Source organism: Haliotis rubra, unplaced genomic scaffold (assembly GCF_003918875.1).
Source record: "Haliotis rubra isolate DU_JTF1 unplaced genomic scaffold, ASM391887v1 Scf641, whole genome shotgun sequence".
NCBI classification, from domain to species: domain Eukaryota; kingdom Metazoa; phylum Mollusca; class Gastropoda; order Lepetellida; family Haliotidae; genus Haliotis; species Haliotis rubra.
Window position 1 is genome coordinate 152,274 of NW_025767348.1, and position 21,506 is coordinate 173,779.

The 21,506-nt window shown below is 39.3% G+C and overlaps 1 long non-coding RNA gene across 1 annotated transcript; it reads right to left on the minus strand.

Moving 5' to 3' along the window:
- Positions 1-1,614: 1,614 nt before the first annotated feature.
- On the minus strand, positions 1,615-2,975 carry LOC124256883. Its single transcript, XR_006893121.1, has 3 exons — positions 2,917-2,975; positions 2,653-2,760; positions 1,615-1,776 (listed from the first exon to the last, which is right to left on the minus strand). It is a non-coding gene; the product is annotated as an uncharacterized LOC124256883 (long non-coding RNA).
- Positions 2,976-21,506: the final 18,531 nt, after the last annotated feature.

Here is a 21,506-nt window from a genome sequence, read left to right on the forward strand (position 1 = left end):
CTTCAAATAGAAATTCTTCATCAATATTGCACTGCAGTATCATGAAACAAATTGATGCTACTGTCTGTTGGCAAAAGAAAATCCATTCTGTTATAAGTTCACTACCATAAACTGATCCACTGACATTAATTTTTCCTTAAATATTCACAGTGTCGTCTAGAGCTCATAGATATGTCAAGCATAAAGCAATTCATCATTGTAGCACATCTGATATTCATGATACACGAAACTTCTTCAAATATTTTAAAATGATGACCCCTGTAAATATACTTTTTTTCCTGATATCGTATAATGGATTCTGTTTTAAGAAGAGTTTCCTTTTGATTGTGGAATGTTGTTCTTGTTTGAAATGTTGCTATTGTCGTTGCCATTGTCTAAAAGGACCTTTCAGAACACTATCACCCAGTTGTGAAGATAAGAACAAGGACAGAATATAACAAGGCTAAGACCAAAAACAAAATGACACTAGAAACATGTTTGGTGTTACCGGAATTCTCGAAATTTTTGTCTATAAGAGAGGACCAGCTAAAACTTGAATGTGTAAATCAGATACATTGTCGAGTACAGAGAGGTGTCTGTAATGATCTGTAGTGTTTATGCCAGTTACATAATATAAAAACAAAAAAATGTATAATTTCAGTTGTTTTTAAGTTCTTACCTTTTGGTACAAAATATTCAAACGACCATCTATGAAACAAACAACTTTATGGAGGTCAACTTCTTCTTTATTACAAAGAACAACGTTTCGATGTTGATTCTTACATTTTTATCAAGCTACAAGTGACTACAACCAAATCATGAGAAGTATATATACATAGTGTGAAATATTTTTTTTGCTCAACTATTGATGTCAAGATCCAACTGATTATCACACTCATTAATTCAGACACTTTCACATCTGAAACTGATGTAGGTATTTTCCACAATATATATTGGTGTATACAAGAAATGTGACAACGACCTGCACCCATGGTCATCAGAAAAGGCATATTCCGAAAAGCAGAAATATATTTTTCAGTGATATTGTTTAAACTCATATCTGCATATATTAGACATTTTGAACTTTCTGTGGGGTCGTTACTTCTACAAACCAAAGTGGCTAGCATACTGAGCGAATTCCTCACCGGTTTATACCAACACTTCCATTGTGAAGCATTATAAACTGGGCTGTGATTCTTCTATGATACGTTTGATGGGCTACTGCCTCTGTATGAGAGTGTTTTAAAGCATGTACTCCAATTAAACGTCCTGGACGCCAGAAATGACGTTCACATATGAGAGCAATCGAAAACAGGTATTTAGCATAATGAAAAAAGCCTTTTACCAACTGCCTACCTTACTGGTTTTGTGTGGGTCAAATCAGTTAGATTTAGCACAATCATTGTGTGTCAATCAATGTTTTGAAAGATATCAAAGCCCTCACACAACAATCACTTGAATGCCATGTAACTGAACGTCTGTGATATAGGATGCATCCGTATGTCCTCTCTTGTATAAAGTGACCTTCACTGCTCCAGGAACTCGGTTGACTGTGACAATGGTTTCCCGTCTCACTGCCAGGAAAGACATTCCATGCAACGAGCGAATGTTTTTCAATAAGGGAGTAAATAGCAGTGAGTATGGGATGTTTTCTTAAACTCATCAATGTAGATGAATCCATATTATTTGGTTTTCCATTTTGAGAAGTGTTAACTCTTTCCCCAAGAGAGGAAGAACTTTCTGTTTCTTCTCCGGCCAATCAATCGTTGTCAGGACCTTACTCCTGCTTTCCAGCTTCTGAAAGTTAGAAAACAATAAACAATCAGTACAAACAAGCATTCGTCAACAATATAGCTAGCTGGAGAAAGAAATGTTCCTTAAGCTTGAGGATAAAAAAACTGTAACCACTGTCCAATAAGCACGAAGTTCAATAAATCAAAACTGATCATTTGACCTGAAAAGTGACAAAAGTTTCAATCGCACAAGAACTTAATGACATTTGTAAGAGTAGAGAGACAAGCGAGAGAAGGACGTATTTCCTTAGCTTGGGTTGGACATGTGATGACTGACAAAAAAGATTTTCTTTCACTAAATAACAGTTGTGACTTATAGAAAACATTGACATTGAATTAATAACATTTCTTAGAAATGCACACTAAATTCATGCTATCATTGCCTATATTTCCGAGAAATTCTCACGTGAAAGCTATAACTCATTTTCTGAATGTGACATGCATTATGCTTTGATATTATATGTATAGAACTACGAATTATCCATTATTCTGAAAATAATGTGAAAAGAAATATTTGGGTTTAAAAAAAAAATAATGTGGGGTCATTCTGGCAGACAAGAAATTGAATGGGGTCATAGGCGGACCTCCATAACTAAAATCTCATACTGCTATTGACAATGTGTTTGCAGCTACTATTTAGTGGGGTATTGTTAATAAATTGTTAATTGATGTGTGCAAGGTGAAATATGTCCAGACCAAAACATAATGTACATTGGCGCTTTACTATGTACTATTTAAAATTCTTTTAGCTGCATATTTCTAATTATACATTGCAGTGTTTATTTTGAAAGTTCATTTTCAAGAAATTACATTAACTTGATTTTATTTCAAATAAGGTTTTCCTTATATTTTAACCTGTGTACGGTTGGAATTTACTTACACATATGAATCTTTTGTTGTTCTTTGCGGACAAAGGCCTCTGCTTTCCCACTTCTTTGTCTTCTAGGTGAACGAACCCTCTTGTTCGTTCAAAACCGACAAACTGCTTCTGAAAGGAGATGTGTATAAGTGGAAAATATTTCCAGTTGGAAGTTACGAATATAGTGGTTGTGTAATTTTTTTTGTATTTTTCTGATTCATAGGATTTACATTATTTGGATAATTTTATGTACATCATTTACTGAAGGGTTTGGATTACACATACCTGTTGCAGGTCAAGATCAGTTAGTCATCTTCAGTTTTTCCAACACTGCCCCAATGGAATGCTGTAAATATAGAAATTAAGGGAAAAATCAGGAACTTTCTAAGTGATATTGTACTCTTGATAACAATAGGGCATGAACATAGAAGAATAAATATCAATTTGCAAGGTGTAGATATGTTAATATCAAAAGAAGCAAAATTAACAAGTTCATATAATTTTAGGTTGACGATGTACATCAATGTATCCCCAACATATCCTATTAAACGTTCTATATATCCAACTTTCTTTGCAAACTTCTTTTGTGGATCTAACAAAATCCACATCTCTTCATTCAGAGTTAAATATCTTGACATTCTAAGTGTAAAATTGTTTACATCAGATGATTAACTTAAATTACCTCATACATTAGTAATCTATCCTATACTGACTTGAAAACCTTTAAAAAACAGTTTCCAAAAATATTGTGTTGACAATTTATCCACTCAACAGCATTATAGTATCATGATAAATATCGTCTTAAAAGTTGGCTGAAAAATATTGTCGATTTTTTTTGTCATAGGCTGTCTTGTAACTCTAATAACTAGACAAAGACTTTTGAAACTTCACTCTAACCATGCACCAATTCTGGTCAGAGAATTCCTATCAATGCAAAATGACTCACCATCCCCCACAGAATTGTTTTCAGTGGTACAAATATCAAAAGCAATTTTCAATAACAAACTTTAAAATAGAACTTCCAATCATTGGATTTCTTGCAATAATATTTGAATACTTCTAAATACGTTTGGAAGTTATCTTAAGTCGTGACGTTGCTTGATATATTTGTGGTAGATATTGTTCTTGCAAAGATAATATTTCATACATTACGATAATGAACCATTTAGTCGTATGTGACCTGATCCAAATCACAATCGAGTTCTTGAGTTGACTAAGTAAAGGAAGCCATATCTCTTGCCAACATTTCGACACGCAATTGCTTATCGAGTTCCATCAAGTCTATAACTTTAGCTTTTGCTTTTGTTGTTGACTGGTGTGAAGCCCATTTCTGGTGTTCCTCGCCGTGATGTTGCTGGAATTTTGCAACATCTTTGTGTTGGTGTTGAGGTTGTATGTTTTCAGGCCGGATCGTGACCACCAGTACAAGCTCCTGATGCCTGCATCATACCACAGAGTGCGAAACTTTCTGTCTGTTTGTTCTGCTATGATCCGTTCCTTCAGGTCATCCAGAGACAGCACTAGCAAACTTCATCAAATAAATTTCTTTCTTCGTCCAGTCAACAACAAAAGCAAAAACCTTTTTGCACAATCGCGTGTGCTATCCGAAATCGGAGAAGATCTAGTTTATTCCTCACCAGGACGTAGACATGACACTTGGAGGAATCCAGCTGCACATTGATAGCATTACCAATTCTCAAATGCAAACACATTTCCAATGTATTTCTTGAACTGTCATACGCTATGAAGTCCATTGATACCCTTCTCAACAGTACAAATACTAGACGTCTGTGACTCGGAGAAAGGGAACATCCCACTTTAGAAGTCATTGCGCCAAGGAACGTTGATTGAACTGGTTCTTTCCCAACCGTAGGAGAATGACCCCTTTCTTCTCTTCTGTCCTTTTCTTTCATTTCATGTTTAGGCTGTGATATAGTCGTTTGTTGTTCCTTCTTCTTTATGCCTACTTGTGAAACAGCTCTTTCACAAATTTGTACTGCCCATGGTCCACGCTGACAGCTTGCCTGCTCCAGTAGCAGACGACACTGTCGATGAAGTATGTGTTGAAGATTAGACTGGATTGGTGGGCTTGTGGGCTTCAGTGATGAAAACTGGGAAATATTAAAGGAACACTTGAATTTTCATGTGTTCCTATATTTATAAGTATACTCGGTTCCTGATATAGTCGAAATCGTACAATGAATTCTGGTTTAAGAAGGAAGATCTTACGATTGTGGAATGTGATTTAATCAAATGTTTTTGTTGCATTTACTCTTGGTGTTATTATTGTCAAAGTGTTTATCATAATTAAAAGAAAACTGGCAGTATTACAGGTAAATATAGCTATCACAGTGTCGTTTATAGACAAATCTACGCACCATTCTTATTTTCTATCCCTATAAGAGCTTTTTGGCACACAATTATCCTATTGCTAAACCCTAGATCTACCTCTGGCTGATCATAAATGATCACTAATAAACGTATATCCATTGAAACACACACATGTTTATCCAGTAAAACATTTTTCAGTTTGTTCTTTTCCTAAAGAGGGTAATTTCCCGAGGCTAAAAATTGAGTATAATATATTTAGATTATCGATAACACACTGTACACGTTGTCGCAGTGGTCAGTTTCGGGTTGTCCACAGATACAGCTGCAACTTATGATGAATTACATACGTAGTCTAATAGTTGTCTGTTGTAGCTGCACTGCTTACATCTCATTTGGTAGATCGTTGTATCAATCAATCAACACTTTACTTCCGTACAAAGGCCAACGGGCCCATATACATACAGTTTCATACATTATAATACATTATAATCCGGTGTCCATGTTTCCCATCGTAGGTCTTCAGGTACTCTCTGGGCATAGCTTGAGTTAAGAGTAGCAATGTCGACTGTCGGTTGGCATCGTAGTGTTTTAGAGTCTGAAATGATAGTTTAAAATGTGTTAGATATAGAGATTATTACACGAGCAAGTGTGTCGTACAATTTATTCATATTTTGTATTGCCCGAGAGTTTCGTATATATCGTATGACACACTTGAGAGTGTAATCATTTCTATATTATCCATATTTTTATGTACTTTTGTGCAGTAAAACACAGTAAGCAAGAGTGACGGCCCTCTTCATTGACGTCACGTCCAATTGTTTAATGACGTCACCGACGACGAAATACAGAAACAATGGTTGCTAGACAAAAGTGATATGTGGACTAGTGCACATATTTAAAATACGACACGACCTATGTTCCACTATATGGATAATAATTGGTATGTAAAGCTTCGCCAAACTTTTATGAAAGCACGTCTACACGTTCTTCGGGCGTATTTTTGCTTTTTGGGGCGCTTTTAGGGTGGCCCAATGGGTTTTGTCTGGTGTGGATCTAGGATCTGTAGTTTGTCAAGATCAAGATCAAGATCAAGATGGTTTATTGTACATAAGGCCTCTGGCCCGTATACATAGTATTGTAATGACAGGCAAGGTATGGACATTGCAAACAGTGGAAAGCATCATAACATTGTTAGATTAGTTGACAGGAGAAATTAAACTCTTCCTTAAAGACAGGGAATGTGTTAAAAACATGGCTAATTTTACATGGACAGATTCGTCTTTTGATGATAAAATTCTTATAAGTGTTTCCCTTGTAGGGTGACCCAGATCTTTTTGTGGAATGTACTCCTTTCTTAAATCGGCATAAGCGTCACATATAAATAACAGATGATATTCGTCTTCGATATCCGCCATACAGACAGGGCAAAATCTGAGATGTTTGGCTAGTGACTTGTTACGGCCAGTAATGATCATTATATCTGTCAAGCCAAGTCTAAATCTAATAACTGTATTTCTAAATTTCTTGCTTGTAATGTTTGATAGATATGTCTGTAGTTTGTCCTTGATGCTCTTCTTTCCAGTTCAGGTGCTGGGTTACAGTGTTGGTCTTGAGCGTCGAGTACCTGATCAGGACTGGGAGGTGCTGTCTGTACTGTGATCGGGGATATAGACCTGTTGAAGTTTCTGTGGGTTAGTTTGGCTGATGTGGTGAATGGTCCATATTTCAGGACTTGTCGGGCTTCGGCCGGGGATGGGTATAGATTTTATAGTATTGTTTTAAACCTCGTTGTGATTTATAATGATATGTCCTAAAAATGTTAGAAGCGCACGTACAATCTCCAAAGCAAGCCCGGAAATACACTCAACTGAACGAGTGAGAGCAAAACGAATGTGAACAAACTCACGTTAGTATCTCAGTCTCTCCCCATCCATGGTATTATCCTTATTCACAACTTCACGAGAGGCAACAGAATTATGTGTTTGCTAAGTTCTGTGTACATTCAATGTGACGACATATATTTTTCAGGATTTTTTAGACAATGACTTAATGCCATAAACGTTTTTTAGTACTCAGGATTATTTTTTTCCAAAGCACCGTAGTCAGTGCGCGCGTTGTGATTGGTTTGTCGTATTTTCGCACATCGAGACGTCTTCTTGGAGGTTACGGAAAGGGGCGAGTTGTGACGAATGCTTGTGACAAGTACTGGTGTTCGTTTTAGGAGTGCGTCTGGTTCTCATTTTTTGTCTAACCATTGTGTGAGGCCTTCGAATATGAGCTTGTTTTCTTCCATGATACTTTCGTCTCTAATGGCCCCTCTATAGGAATGCGTAATTGTTAGTACATTTATGTATGTATGTATGTATGGATGTGCGTGCGTGCGTGCTTGCTTGCTTGCTTGCTTGCGTGCTTGCTTGCTTGCTTGCTTGCTTGCTTGCTTGCTTGCTTGCTTGCTTGCTTGCATGTATGTATGTAATTGTTCTGCATTTTTACTTCGGTCGTCCTATCATACTAGTGTGTTCGTTTTCGAGCATGTTTTGTTTAATGTTTTGTGCATGTCTTGGAGGGAATCGTATATTCCATCCGTACAACAAACTGCTTCCCATACTAGAACTGTGTATCGTAGCTTTGATAAACACAGGGACAGATCACAGCCCCCTGGTGAGATGCAGAGCTGGAACAACTAAAACACGATAAATATTCTGCACTACGTGCGCATAGAGACAATAGTCAGGACTTATATTTCGACAATTGTAAAACCTATTTAAAAAGACGTTCATCTCCAAAAAGGGGAATTATCAGTGTAAGCAGAGAAAGAAACTGGTGGATTCCAGCAGTGAGTCAAGCCAATTTGGGAACTTATTGAAACGACATAGAATGTGTAACAGTCTTCCCTCATCTATCTCATGTAATCAGTGGTTTGATCACTTTGTATCATTACTTTGTGTTGACCAACCTGATGTTTTACCTATTGTTTCACCACATGTTGTAAATGCTACTGATGAGTCAATACTTAATGCTGCTATTACTGAGCAGAAAGTTTTGTTTCACATTTTACATTCTCCTAACAATAAGTCCGCTGGACCTCCTCCAATTAGACGTAGCATGGCCAGTACCAGGATGGGAGAAGCGGTATATTTTTCTCTCTCGAACCCGGCGCCAAGAACACATTATGAGTTAAGCTGGCTTTGTTTGTAAAAAGCTGTGTTTAAAGTGGTGTGAGTATTGACCATTTACATTTGAATATTTAAATGAAACATATATTGATGTTAAGGGCTTATAGATTCTGTGCATATACTATTCTTAAGCCTAGTTTACCAAAGGCTTCCTAAACATCATCTAGAAATTCATGTTGTATGTGCGAGTGAGTGAGTGAGTTAAGTTTTACGCCGCACTCAGATATATTCCACCTATATGGTGGCGGTCTGTAAATAATCGAGTCTGGACCAGACAATCCAGTGATCAACAGCATGAGCATCGATCTGTGCAATTGAGAACCGATGACATGTGTAAACCAAGTCAGCGAGCCTGACTACCCGATCCCGTTAGTCGCCTCCTACGACAAGCATGGGTTACTGAAGATCAATATTCTAACCCAGACCTTCAAGGGTTGTATGTGTCGTGAATATCAGAGAAAATTTCCCGTAGGGGGCCGTAGGGAAGTTATGTTCGTCAAATGTCTTCTTTTACAACGTAGTTGGCAGGCATCTTTTTGTAATTATGCCCTACAATTTCCGTAACTACTTTTCTTTGGTTCGTCTTTCTTGATGTGGTTCTCTCCAAACGCAAAGTAAAAAGTCTTTTGAAAAGACATCGCTGTATCCAAAATTTCCTCTTAGTCGGATCTCACACGTGAAAGTCTCAAGAAGTTACACTTGCATTTTGGTACTACTTTCAGATTGACTCGGGCACCCCAACGCCATACAATTATGAAACGCACGTAAAATATCAATGTTTTTCTTAAAGGCAGTTTGAAAGTATTTGGTGAATGAGTGAGTTGGGTTGGGTTTTACGCCACTTTTAGTAATATTCCATCAATATCACATCGTACCCATGTGGGGAATGGAACCCGGGCCTTTGGCGTGACGAGCACTAAACTGTCATCAGTAGTATCAGTACAACCGAAATACCCGTTGCAAGAACAAGAAGCTGCCTGCTCCTGTAGCAGACGACACTGTTTGATGAAGTGTGCTTTGAAGATTAAACTGGGCCGGCAGGCTTGTGGATTCAACAGTATTACGATACATGGTACATGATACAAGGAATAGTAGCTCCAACCAAAGCAACATCGTCTTGAAGAATTTGTGAAGAAAACAAATCGTGTCACTGATTGATAACAGAAGGCAGACCAAATGAACTGATACTCATAGTCTGGCAATTAATTAAAGCGTTTATTTCAAGAGTTGAAAACTGATCGGTTCGAATGAGAAAATCTTTACCTTTCCTGGGATAGTAAATATCAGTTGACCCATGAAATGCTTCAAATAGGAATTCTTCATCAATATTGCACTGCAGTATCACGAAACAAATTGATGCTACTGTCTGTTGGCAAAAGAAAATCCATTCTGTTATAAGTTCACTACCATAAACTGATCCACTGACATTAATTTTTCCTTTAATATTCACAGTGTCGTCTAGAGCTCATAGATATGTCAAGCGTAAAGCAATTCATCATTGTAGCACATCTGATATTCATGATACACGAAACTTCTTCAAATATTTTAAAATGATGACCCCTCACCCGTGTAAATATACTTCTTTCCTGATATCGTATAATGGATTCTGTTTTAAGAAGAGTTTCCTTTTGATTGTGGCATGTTGTTCTTGTTTGAAATGTTGCTATTGTCGTTGCCATTGTCTAAAGGGACCTTTCAGAACACTATCACCCAGTTGTGAAGATAAGGACAAGGACAGAAAATAACAAGGCTAAGACCAAAAACAAAATGACACTAGAAAAATGTTTGGTGTTACCGGAATTCTCGAAATGTTTGTCTATGTGTCCACCAGAGCATAAGAGAGGACCAGCTCAAACTTGAATGTGTAAATCAGATACATTGTCGAGTACAGTGACTCAAGAACAAAGGTGTCTGTAATGATCTGTAGTGTTTATGCCAGTTACATAATATAAAAACAAAAAAAATGTACAATTTAAGTTGTTTTCAAGTTCTTACTTTTTGGTACAAAATATTCCAACGACCATCTATGAAACATACAACTTTATGGAGGTCAACTTCTTCTTTATTACAAAGAACAACGTTTCGATGTTGATTCTTACATTTTTATCAAGCTACAAGTGACTACAACCAAATCATGAGAAGTATATATACATAGTGTGAAGTATTTTATTTGATCAACTATCGATGTCAAGATCCAACTGATTATCACATTCATTAATTCAGACACTTTCACATCTGAAACTGATGTAGGTATTTTCCACAATATATACTGGTGTATACAAGAAATTCGACAACGACCTGCACCCATGGTCATCAGAAAAGGCATATTCCGAAAAGCAGAAATCTTTTCAAGTGATATTGTTTAAACTCATATCTGCAGATATCAAACATTTTGAACTTTCTGTGGGGTCGTTACTTCTACAAACCAAAGTGGCAAGCATACTGAGCGAATTCCTCACCGGTTTATACCAACACTTCCATTGTGAAGCATTATAAACTGGGCTGTGATTCCTCTTTGATACGTTTGATGAACTACTGCCTCTGCTTAAGAGTGTTTTAAAGCATGTACTGCAATTAAACACCATGGACATCAGAAATGACGTTCACATATGAGGGCAATCGAAAACAGGTCTTTAGCATAATGAAAAAAGACTTTTACCAACTGCCTACCTTACTGGTTTTGTGTGGGTCAAATCAGTTAAATTTAGCACAATCATTGTGTGTCAATCAATGTTTTGAAAGATATCAAAGCCCTCACACAACAATCACTTGAATGCCATGTAACTGAACGTCTGTCATATAGGATGCATCCGCGTGTCCTCTCTTGTACAAAGTGACCTTCACTGCTCCAGGAACTCGGTTGACTGTGACAATGGTTTCCCGTCGCACTGCCAGGAAAGACATTCCATGCACCGAGCGAATGGTTTTCAGGCGGTGGACAGTATTGGTGATTACGTCATACATATTTAAGACGTTGTTAAAGAAGTATATATTACCGGAGTCAACTGCAATGCATTTCTTCAAACCTGTCCTGGCGAGATTCACGGACATCTTTGTGTTGGTGTTGAGGTTGTATGTTTTCAGGCCGGATCGCGACCACCAGTACAAGCTCCTGATGCCTGCATCATACCACAGAGTGCGAAACTTTCTGTCTGTTAGTTCTGCTATGATCCGTTCCTTCAGGTCATCCAGAGATAGCACTAGCAAACGTCGAGAAAAAGTACTTTGCATCAAATATATTTCTTTCTTCTTCCAGTCAACAGCAAAAGCAAAAACCTTTTTGCACAATACTTCCTGTGAAACTGCTTTCCCGGGTCCTATCCGAAATCGGAGAAGATCTAGTATATTCCTCTTCAGGACGTAGACATGACACTTGGAGGAATCCAGCTCAACATTGATAGCATTACCAATTTTCAAATGCAAAAACGTGTCAAATGTATTTCTTGAACTGTCATACGCTATGAAGTCCATTGATGCCCGTCTCAACAGTACAAATACTAGACGTTTGTGACTCGGAAAAAGGGAACATCCCACTTTAGAAGTCATTGCGCCAAGGAAAGTTGATTGAACTGGTTCTTTCCCAACCGTAGGAGAATGACCCCTTTCTTCTCTTCTGTCCTTTTCTTTCAGTTCATGTTTAGGCTGTGATATAGTCGTTTGTTGTTCCTTCTTCTTCATGACTACTTGTGAAACAGCTCTTTCGCAAATTTGTACTGCCCATGGTCCATGCTGACAGCTTGCCGGCTCCAGTAGCAGACGACACTGTCCATAAAGTATGTGTTGAAGATTAGACTGGATCGGTGGGCTTGTGGATTCAACAGTATTAGGATACATGGTACATGATACAAGGAACAGGAACTTCAACCAAGGCAACATCGTTTTGAAGACTTTTGTGAACAACACAAAACGTGTCAATGATTCTTGTCGGGGCACAGTCCAAATGTACTGATACTCATCGCCTGACACTGAGGAGTTCATTTCAAGAGCTGAAGGTTGATCGGTTCAAATGAGAAAATCTTTATCTTTCCTGAGGTAGTAAATATCAGGTGACCAATGAAATGCTTCAAATAGAAATTGTCCATCAATATTATATTGCTGTATCATTAAACAAATCCATGCTAGTTTCTACTGACAGAAGATAATCCGTTCTGTTATAAATTAACTAAGATAAGCTAGACCACTGACACTGTACTTGCCTTAAATACTCTCAGCGTCGTTTGGAGATTGTAGATATGTCCAAAATCAAAGCAGGTAGTCATTGTAGCACAAATAAAATAGTTATGATACACGATTCCTTCAAACATTTTAAGATGAGATGATACCTCACACGTATTAATGCGTCTTTATATACTGAAGGAAACAATTAAGGGAACACCACTTTACCTATTTCAGATTTCCTCCCACAGCGCTATTCAAACTTGGTGATGAAAACTGGAAAATATTAAAGGAACACTTGAATTTTCATGTGTTCCTATATTTATAAGTATACTTGGTTCCTGATATAGTCGAAATCGTACAATGAATTCTGGTTTAAGAAGGAAGATCTTACGATTGTGGAATGTGATTTAATCAAATGTTTTTGTTGCATTTACTCTATTGTCAAAGTTTTTATCATAATTAAAAGAAAACTGGCAGTATTACAGGTAAATATAGCTATCACAGTGTCGTTTATAGACAAATCTACGCACCATTCTTATTTTCTATCCCTATAAGAGCTTTTTGGCACACAATTATCCTATTGCTAAACCCTAGATCTACCTCTGGCTGATCATTAATGATCACTAATAAACCTATATCCATTGAAACACACACATGTTTTTCCAGTAAACCTTTTTTCAGTTTGTTCTTTTTTCTTAAGAGGGTAATTTCCCGAGGCAAAATTGAGTATAATATATGTAGATTATCGATAACACAGTGTATATGTTGTCGCAGTGGTCTGTTTCGGGTTGTCCACAGATACAGCATGCAACTTATGATGAATTACATCCGCAGTCTAATAGTTGTCTGTTGTAGCTGCACTGCTAACATCTCATTTGGTAGATCGTTGTATCCGGTGTCCATGTCTCCCATCGTAGGTCTTCAGGTACTCTCTGAGCATAGCTTGAGTTAGGAGTAGCAATGTCGGTTGGCATCATAGTGTTTTAGAGTGTTAAATGATAGTTTAAAATGTGTTAGATATAGAGATTGTTACACGAGCAAGTGTATACATCGTATGACACACTTGAGGGTGTAATAATTTCTTTATCATCCATATTTTTTCATGTACTTTTGTGCAGTAAAACACAGTAAGCAAGAGTGACGGCCTTCTTCATTGACGTCACGTTCAATTGTTTAATGACGTCACAGACGATGAAATACAGAAACAAGGGGCGAGTTGTGACGAATGCTTGTGATGGTTGTGACAAGTACTGGTGTTCATTTTAGGAGTGCGTCTGGTTTGCATTTTTGTCTAACCATTGTGTCAGGCCTTCGAACATGAGCTTGTTTTCTTCCATGATTCTTTCGTCGCTAATGGCCCCTCTATAGGAATGCGTAATTGTTAGTTCATGTATGTATGTATGTATGTATGTATGTATGTATGTATGTATGTATGTATGTATGTATGTATGTATGTATGTATGTATGTATGTATGTATGTATGTATGTATGTATGTATGTATGTATGTATGTATGTATGTATGTATGTGTGAGTGTGTGTGTGTGTGTGTGTGTGTGAGAGAGAGTGTGTGCATGCGTGCATCGATGCATGCATGCATGTATGTATGTATGTATCTATGCATGCATGTATGCGTGCATCTATGCATGCGTGCGTGCATCTATGCATGTATGTATCTATGCATGCATGCATGCATGCTTGCTTGCTTGCATGTATGTATGTAATTGTTCTGCATTTTTACTTCGGTCGTCCTATCATACTAGTGTGTTCGTTTTCGAGCATGTTTTGTTTAATGTTCTGTGCATGTCTTGGAGGGAATCGTATATTCAATCCGTACAACAAACTGCTTCCCATACTAGAACTGTGTATCGTAGCTTTGATAAACACAGGGACAGATCACAGCCCCCTGGTGGGATGCAGAGCTGCAACAACTAAAACACGATAAATATTCTGCATTACGTGCGCATAGAGACAATAATCAGGACTTGGATATATTTCGACAACTGTAAAAGCTATTGAGAAAGGCATTCATATCCAAAAAGGAGAATTATCAGTGTAAGTAGAGACAGAAACTAGTGGATTCCAGCAGTGACTCAAGCCAATTTGGGAAATTATTGAAACGATATAGAATGCGTGACAGTCTTCCCTCATTTATCTCATGTAATCAGTGGTTTGATCACTTTCTATCATTACTTTGTATTGACCAACCTGATGTTTGTAAATGCTACTGATGTGTCAATACTTAATGCTGCTATTACTTAGCAGAAAGTTTTGTTTCACATTTTACATTCTCCTAACAATAAGTCCCCTGGACCTGATGGTATAGCAAATGAGTTTCTTAAAGCATCGGGTTATTACAGCACGTGGGTTTTCCTTCTCCCGACCCCTCCAGTTAGACGTAGGATGACCAGTACCAGGATAGTAGATGCGGTATTTTTTCTCTCTCGAACCCGGCGCCAAGACCATATTATCAGTTAAGCTGGCTTTGTTTGTAAAAAGCTGTGTTTAAAGTGGCGTGAGTATTGACCATTTACATATGAATATTTAAATGAAACATAAATTGAAAGGGCTCATAGATTCTGTGCATATACTATTCTTAAGCCTAGTATACCAAAAGGCTTCCTGAAACATCGTCTAAAAATTCATGTTGTATGTGTGAGTGAGTGAGTAAGTTAAGTTTTACGCCGCACTCAGAATCTATTCCAATCAGAACGGGAATTTTCCAGGAAGACTCCTTCAGTCTTTTGCTTTTTTGTTTGTCTTTAAATCCTTTGAACTTTCTACTCAATAGAGAGGAGGGTTACCATCCTGGACCTCCTCAGCACAGATCCCTAACACCGCTTACTCATCTGCTTTACATGGATGACATCGAGCTCCTTGCCAAAGGAGATTAAAATTTGAAAGAGCAGGTTCTCCTTGTCGAGTCCTTTTCTAATGATATTGGCGTGACATTTGAACTCGACAAATGTAATACTTTTCATTTAAAACGTGGCAAGGTAGTTAATGGTGGATAGGTCAAGTTACAGGAAGGAGGAGTTATTGAGCATCTTGTGGAAGATCAGGCCTACACCTATCTTGGAATGCAAGTTCGAGACAAGCTCCAGAATGCCCAAATTCAAGAAAAACTTCGGGCCGGGTACAAATCTCGCTTAAAGAAAATCTGGAGCTCAGAGCTAAATGCTCGAAACAAGGTCAAAGCCACCAATACTTTTGCTGTGCCAGTCCCTCCTATTCCTTTGGAGTAGTTGATTGGACGAAACAAGACATCCAGAGTCTTGACCACCTGACCAGAAGGATCATGTCTGATAACAGAGCCCACCACCCTCCTTCCTCTCTTAACCGTTTATATATGCCAATCAATTCTGGAGGTCGGGGTTTGATTAATGTGGAGGCTCTTCATGACAGAATTTTATTGTGTACTTTTGCACATATTTATTTATCGGATGATCCTCTGGTGATGCATGTCAAGACACATGATGAAAACAAGGAATTCCATAGCTATTTTAAGCGTGCCAAGGTTGTTGGACAGAATCTGAAATTTGAGGTTGATTTTGCTGATGGCAATGTGCTGCTGGACGGTACAGCGATGGGAGTAAACCAGGTGAAGTTATTCACCAAGTCTGCCCAGAGTCGGTCTTTTGTGGAGAAGCTTTCTGAGAAGCTAGCCATTGCATCGTGTGCACATGCAGTGTGTGGAACAGAATAGCAATCCCACCGACTCCTTCGCCTGGATGAAGTCGGCTGGTCTTAAATGTGAAACTGAGGGCTTCCTTTTTGCTGCTCAGGACCAGTCACTTCCCACTCGTAATCGCCAAAATGTGATTCTTAAAGAAAGCATCAATATGAAATGTCGACTATGTAATGGATTTACAGAGACTGTCCAACACCTTGTCAGTGGATGCCCGTCCTTGGCACAAACAGCATATCTTAAACGACATAATGACATGGCTCGTTGCTTTTACTACCGTCTCCGCCATGTCGGTGGCTTTGACTCCGAAGTCCGTCCATGGTACGACCCTGAACATGTCCAGGGCGTCATGGAAAATGATGCTCTCAAACTTCTGTGGAATAGGCCCATATACAGCCTCAGAAGAATTCCAGCCAACAAACCTGATCTTGTCCTTTTTTATAAAGCCAATGAATTTATTTATATCATTGAATTTTCTGTCCCTTTTGACACCAATGTGATTAGCAAGATTCAGGAAAAGCATGATAAATATGCGGACCTCGCCTTTGAAATGTCTCGCTTGTATCCCAAGTACACTGTCGTCAGGCTCCCCATTGTTCTCGGTGCCCTTGGTTTGGTACCTCCTGATCTCTTGGCGCAGATCAGGAGAGTGTCTGGCTCTCCACCGGGAGCACAGCCCTTCTGACACTCTGGGTAATGCAGAAGGCTGCAGTGTTGGGGAGCCTTCATATTTCCTGGGAGAAGTCCCATTCGCTGTCTGGGCTGCGTGTAGAGGGGGGAGAGGGCCCTGAGCTGATGATGAGCCTTACCAGCCTGACTGTGTCAGGATCACCCAAACCCTCTCTGCTACATTTTCATCTTTAATCTGTAAACCATAATAATAATTGGCTTGTATAGCGCCTAGTTTCCATCACAGATGCTCAACAGCGCATCGTTTTTACATCGTTAAAAACACAGTAAGTGTGAAAAGAGTTCTATTCAGAAGCCATTTTGAAGAAGTGGGTTTTGAGCAAGTTCTTGAAAAGTGACTGGGACTCAGTTTGTCTGAGGGTGACTGGAAGATTGTTCCATAGAGCTGGTGCTGCTACAGAAAAGGCTCTATCACCAATGGAGGTTTTAGTGCTTGGCTGTGTTAGTCTTATCGTATCTATTCATCTAAGAGCTCTGGTGGGTACATGCAGATGGACAAGCTGGCGAAGGTAGTCACAGAACTGGTCATCGTAGAGGCAGTCATGCGTCAGTAGCAGAATCTTGAAGTAGATCCTGTACTTTACTGGAAGCCAGTGAAGGGATTTCGGAACTAGCGATATATGGTCATGGTGATGGTTTCGAGAGACCACACGAGCTGCTGCGTTTTGAATTTTCTGCAATTTAGAAAGTGTTCAAGATGTCGTGTTGCAAATGAACGAGTTGCAATAGTCAAGCATTGAGATTGCAAGTGTTTGCATTAGGAGCTTTGTTGTCTCAGTATCTAGGAAGTTGAGGATCTTGCCGATGATGTAGATGTGAAAGAAGCATGACTTGCAGAGGGACTTGACATATTCATCTAGGGCCATTTTGGACTGGAAGATGATGCCCAGATTTCTGGCTAAGTTTGAGGTCTTCACAGCCTCAGTTCCTATCTTGAGTGTGATTCCAGGTGGCATCTTCTCCAGCTGTTGCCGTGAGCCTATGGCAAGGAATTCAGTCTTGCTGTCGTTCAACTTCAAATAGTTGACAGCCATCCATTCCCGGATATCCATAATGCAGCGTTCGATCTTATGAACTCCTTGTGAAACTTCTGATGGTTTGATGGAAATATACAACTGATTATCGTCAGCGTATAGATGGAATTTTAGGGAATGACTCCTCACGATGTCTCCAATTGGTAGAATGTACATGCTAAAGAGAAGGGGTCCCAGAACAGAACCCTGTGGCACTCCATAACGAACCAATGATGGTATTGAGGTTTTGTCACCGATCTTTACGAAGGCCGCTGATAAGTCCAGGAGAATTAGAAGAGTAACTTGCTGATGGTCCCTTGAAGTCATGATATCGTTGTGAATGTACACAAGAGCTGTCTCTGTGCTGTGTTTGGATTTATATGCTGATTGATAGATTTCCAAGAGATTGTTAGCGTGAAGATGATCAAGGAGCCTCTTAGCAACAATTCTTTGCAGACACTTCGATAAAAATGACAAATTAGATACCGGCCTATAGCTCTTAAAGTTCACTGGATCAAGTGTTGGTTTCTTCAGAATTGGTGTCACAAGGCATGCTTAAAGGCACGTGGTACTTTACCGGAGACAAGGGATGTGTTGATGATATCCAGGATTGCTTCAGCAAGATGGTCAATTATAGACTCTGTGAGCCATGTTGGAATTGGGTCTAGTGAAGATGATTTGGTTTTGGACTTGATCATTACGTCTCGAACTTCTCCAAGAGTGGTCCAGTTGAGTGAATTCATTGTTGGGACACTGTCCAAGGACTCCAGTGTAGTGATGTCGTGAACTTGGCGTTTCAGTTCCAGTTCCTGTCGAATGGAGTGAATCTTGTGTGGAAGAATTCAGCAAATCTCCCAGCCAATTCTTCTTTGTCGTCATGATCGGGAAGGTTATAGTTAGTCTTAGGTGCAAGTAAGTTATTCACCAGAGCAAACATCTGTTTGAAGTTGTTTTTACTCTGCTTGATGCTCTTCTGTACGAAGTTCTGCTTAGCCAGTTTCAAGGCATCATTGACGTCATATCGAGCTTTTTTGAAGATTTGACGATGAACTTCTAACTTTGTAGAACGCCACTGTTTCTCAGAAGCATGGTCTTCTTCTTTGCTCGAATGTCATCGTTGTACCAGGATGTGTGAGGACGTACTACTACAGTTTGTGTTTTCATTGGTGCGTGAGTATCGAGTGTCACCTCCAGAGAATGGTCAAACAAGGCAACCTTCTCATCAATATTGCTGATTTTGGACAGGGCAGGGACCAAGTCAGCAGCATCAACATCAGATTAGAAATTTGCAATGTTAATGTTCCTAGTTTTTCTGTATGGCAGCTTCTTCCGCTGTGGTTTTGGTCTGTCAACATCGACTGTGCAGTGAACAGCAAAGTGATCTGACATTTGTTCGTCGATAACTTCTGTGATTCTGTGACATCTCCTTAATAATGACGAAGTCGAGTGTGTGGCCTGATCTGTGAGTGGGCTCTGTCACATGTTGCTCAAGATTAAATGTACTCAACAATTCATTAAACATCTTAGTCATGCGATCAGCATGATTGTCCACATGGATGTTGAAATCGCCCATGATTAGAAGAATTCCTGGTTCCAGAGAAATGGATTCCACATGTGTCAACCAGGTCAGCGAGCCGGACCACACGATCCCGTTAGTCGCCTCCAACGACAAGCATGGGCTACTGAAGATCAATATTCTAACCCAGACCTTCAAGGGTTGTATGTGTAGTGAATATCAAAGAAAATTTCCCGTAGGGGGTCGTAGGGAAGTTATGTTCGTCAAATTTCTTCTTTCAAAACTTAGTTGGCAGGCATCTTTTTTCAATTATGCCCTCGAATTTTCGTAACTACGTTTCTTAAGTTCGTCTTTCTTGATCTGGCTCTCTCCAAACGCAAGGTAAAAAGTGTTTTGAAAAGACATCGCTGTATCCAAAATTTCCTCTTAGTCGGACCTCACACGTGAAAGTCTTAAGAATTTACACTTGCATTTTGGTACTTCTTTCAGATGGACCGGGGCGGTGGGGTAGCCTAATGGTTAAAGCGTTGGCTCGTCACGCCGAAGACCCGGGTTCGAATCCCCACATGGGTACAATGTTTGAAGCCCATTTCTGGTGTCCCCCGCCGTGATGTTGCTGGAATATTGCTAAAAGCGGCGTAAAACCAAAACTCAGTCAGTCAGTTTCAGATGGACCAGGCGCCCCAACGCAATACATTTATGAAACGCACGTAAAATATCATGGCGTTTCTTAAAGGCAATTTGAAAGTATTCGGTGAGTGAGTTGGGTTTTACGCCGCTTTTAGTAATATTTCAGCAATATCACGACGTTTGACACAAGGAATGGGCTTCACACATCGTACCCATGTGGAGAATCGAACCCGGACCTTCGGCGTGACGAGCGAACGCTTTAACCACAAGGCCACCCCATCGCCCCGTAAGTTATGTAAGTGGACTAGCACTAAACTGTCATCAGTACAACCAAAATACCCGTTAAAGGGACAAGAAGCTGCACTGGTACATATTCTCATAGTTTGAATATTTGAATTTCTCTCAATATGTGAACTAAACATTTCATACAATCACAATTATTGTTATCCCATTTTTTTCTGTTTCAAACTATTGAAAACATCTAAAAATTAGTTGTATTTCTAAGTGTTGATCAGATGTCCCACGGTCTAAATTCCTTGTCAGAAGGATTCCCTCTTCGTTAGTAGTAAAAAGCCAGTAAAATTATCTTGGGAAGGTTTGGTGGTTCAAGCGTTGCACTTTACTCCGACTGCGTGAGATGTTTCGCATAATACCAATCACTGAATTGTCTGGTTTAAGTAGTCACAGGCCGGTTTCACATAGCCGGACACTGGCCTGGTGCTGGTGTGAATTGGAACCAAACTGAAATAAGCTTAAACCATCAGAATACAACATTACATATTGTCTGAGGTCTTTTGCATCCCATGCTTACAAGAGGCGACGAACAGGATCGAGTGGTCAGGCTCGCTGACTTGGTTGACACATGTCATCGTATCCCAACTGCGTAGATCGATGCTCATGATGTTGATCAATGAGTGCGGCGTTAAACAAACAAACAAACACATAAATAAACAAACAAACAAACAAGCAACATGTTGAGTCATACTCCTGGTACTATATTCCTTACCAAAACATGGTGTCATGTTTTGACCTTTACACTAGGGTTGCAAGGCTTCGACAACATGACAGATTAATCTTATATCAGTGTGTAGAAAATTAATAAATCTCCCGCAGTAGTTCGCTGGGCTGTCACCTCAGCTCTCTGTCCATTTCACAGACAGTTCGCCACACGATGTCTACACAGATCACTACTACATACTTAAACAAACGTATTAATAAGAGATACAATCTAGCTATTTCTCGAAACACTTACCAAAATACGGATTTCATTTATTCCCAGTCATTACAGGTCATTGTAATATCGCGCGGCTTTGTTCCAGAGCTTGCCTTCATTATTAACCCTAGTCAACCTCAGTAGGTGTCAGGGCATTCTTTATCGGTAGTAGTTATATATAAACTATTGGCACATAGCCAGATTAATACGGCATTAAGGTATACGCTCTGACAACCCTCGCTCCCCTAACCCCTGTCTTATTGTACACAGCCCCCCATTCACGTCACAGTCCAAAGTGGCTTTGTTTACCGCTAACCCTATTCAGCTTACCTGTCTGGCGCTGTATGGAGCTCAGCGGTGAGGCGATAAGGTATGAGAGAATTCAAACAGTGTGTGGAGTTTAGGAGATCAGTTCACCGTTGGTAGCTTCTTGGCTGTTAATCCACCATTGAGCGAGTCCTA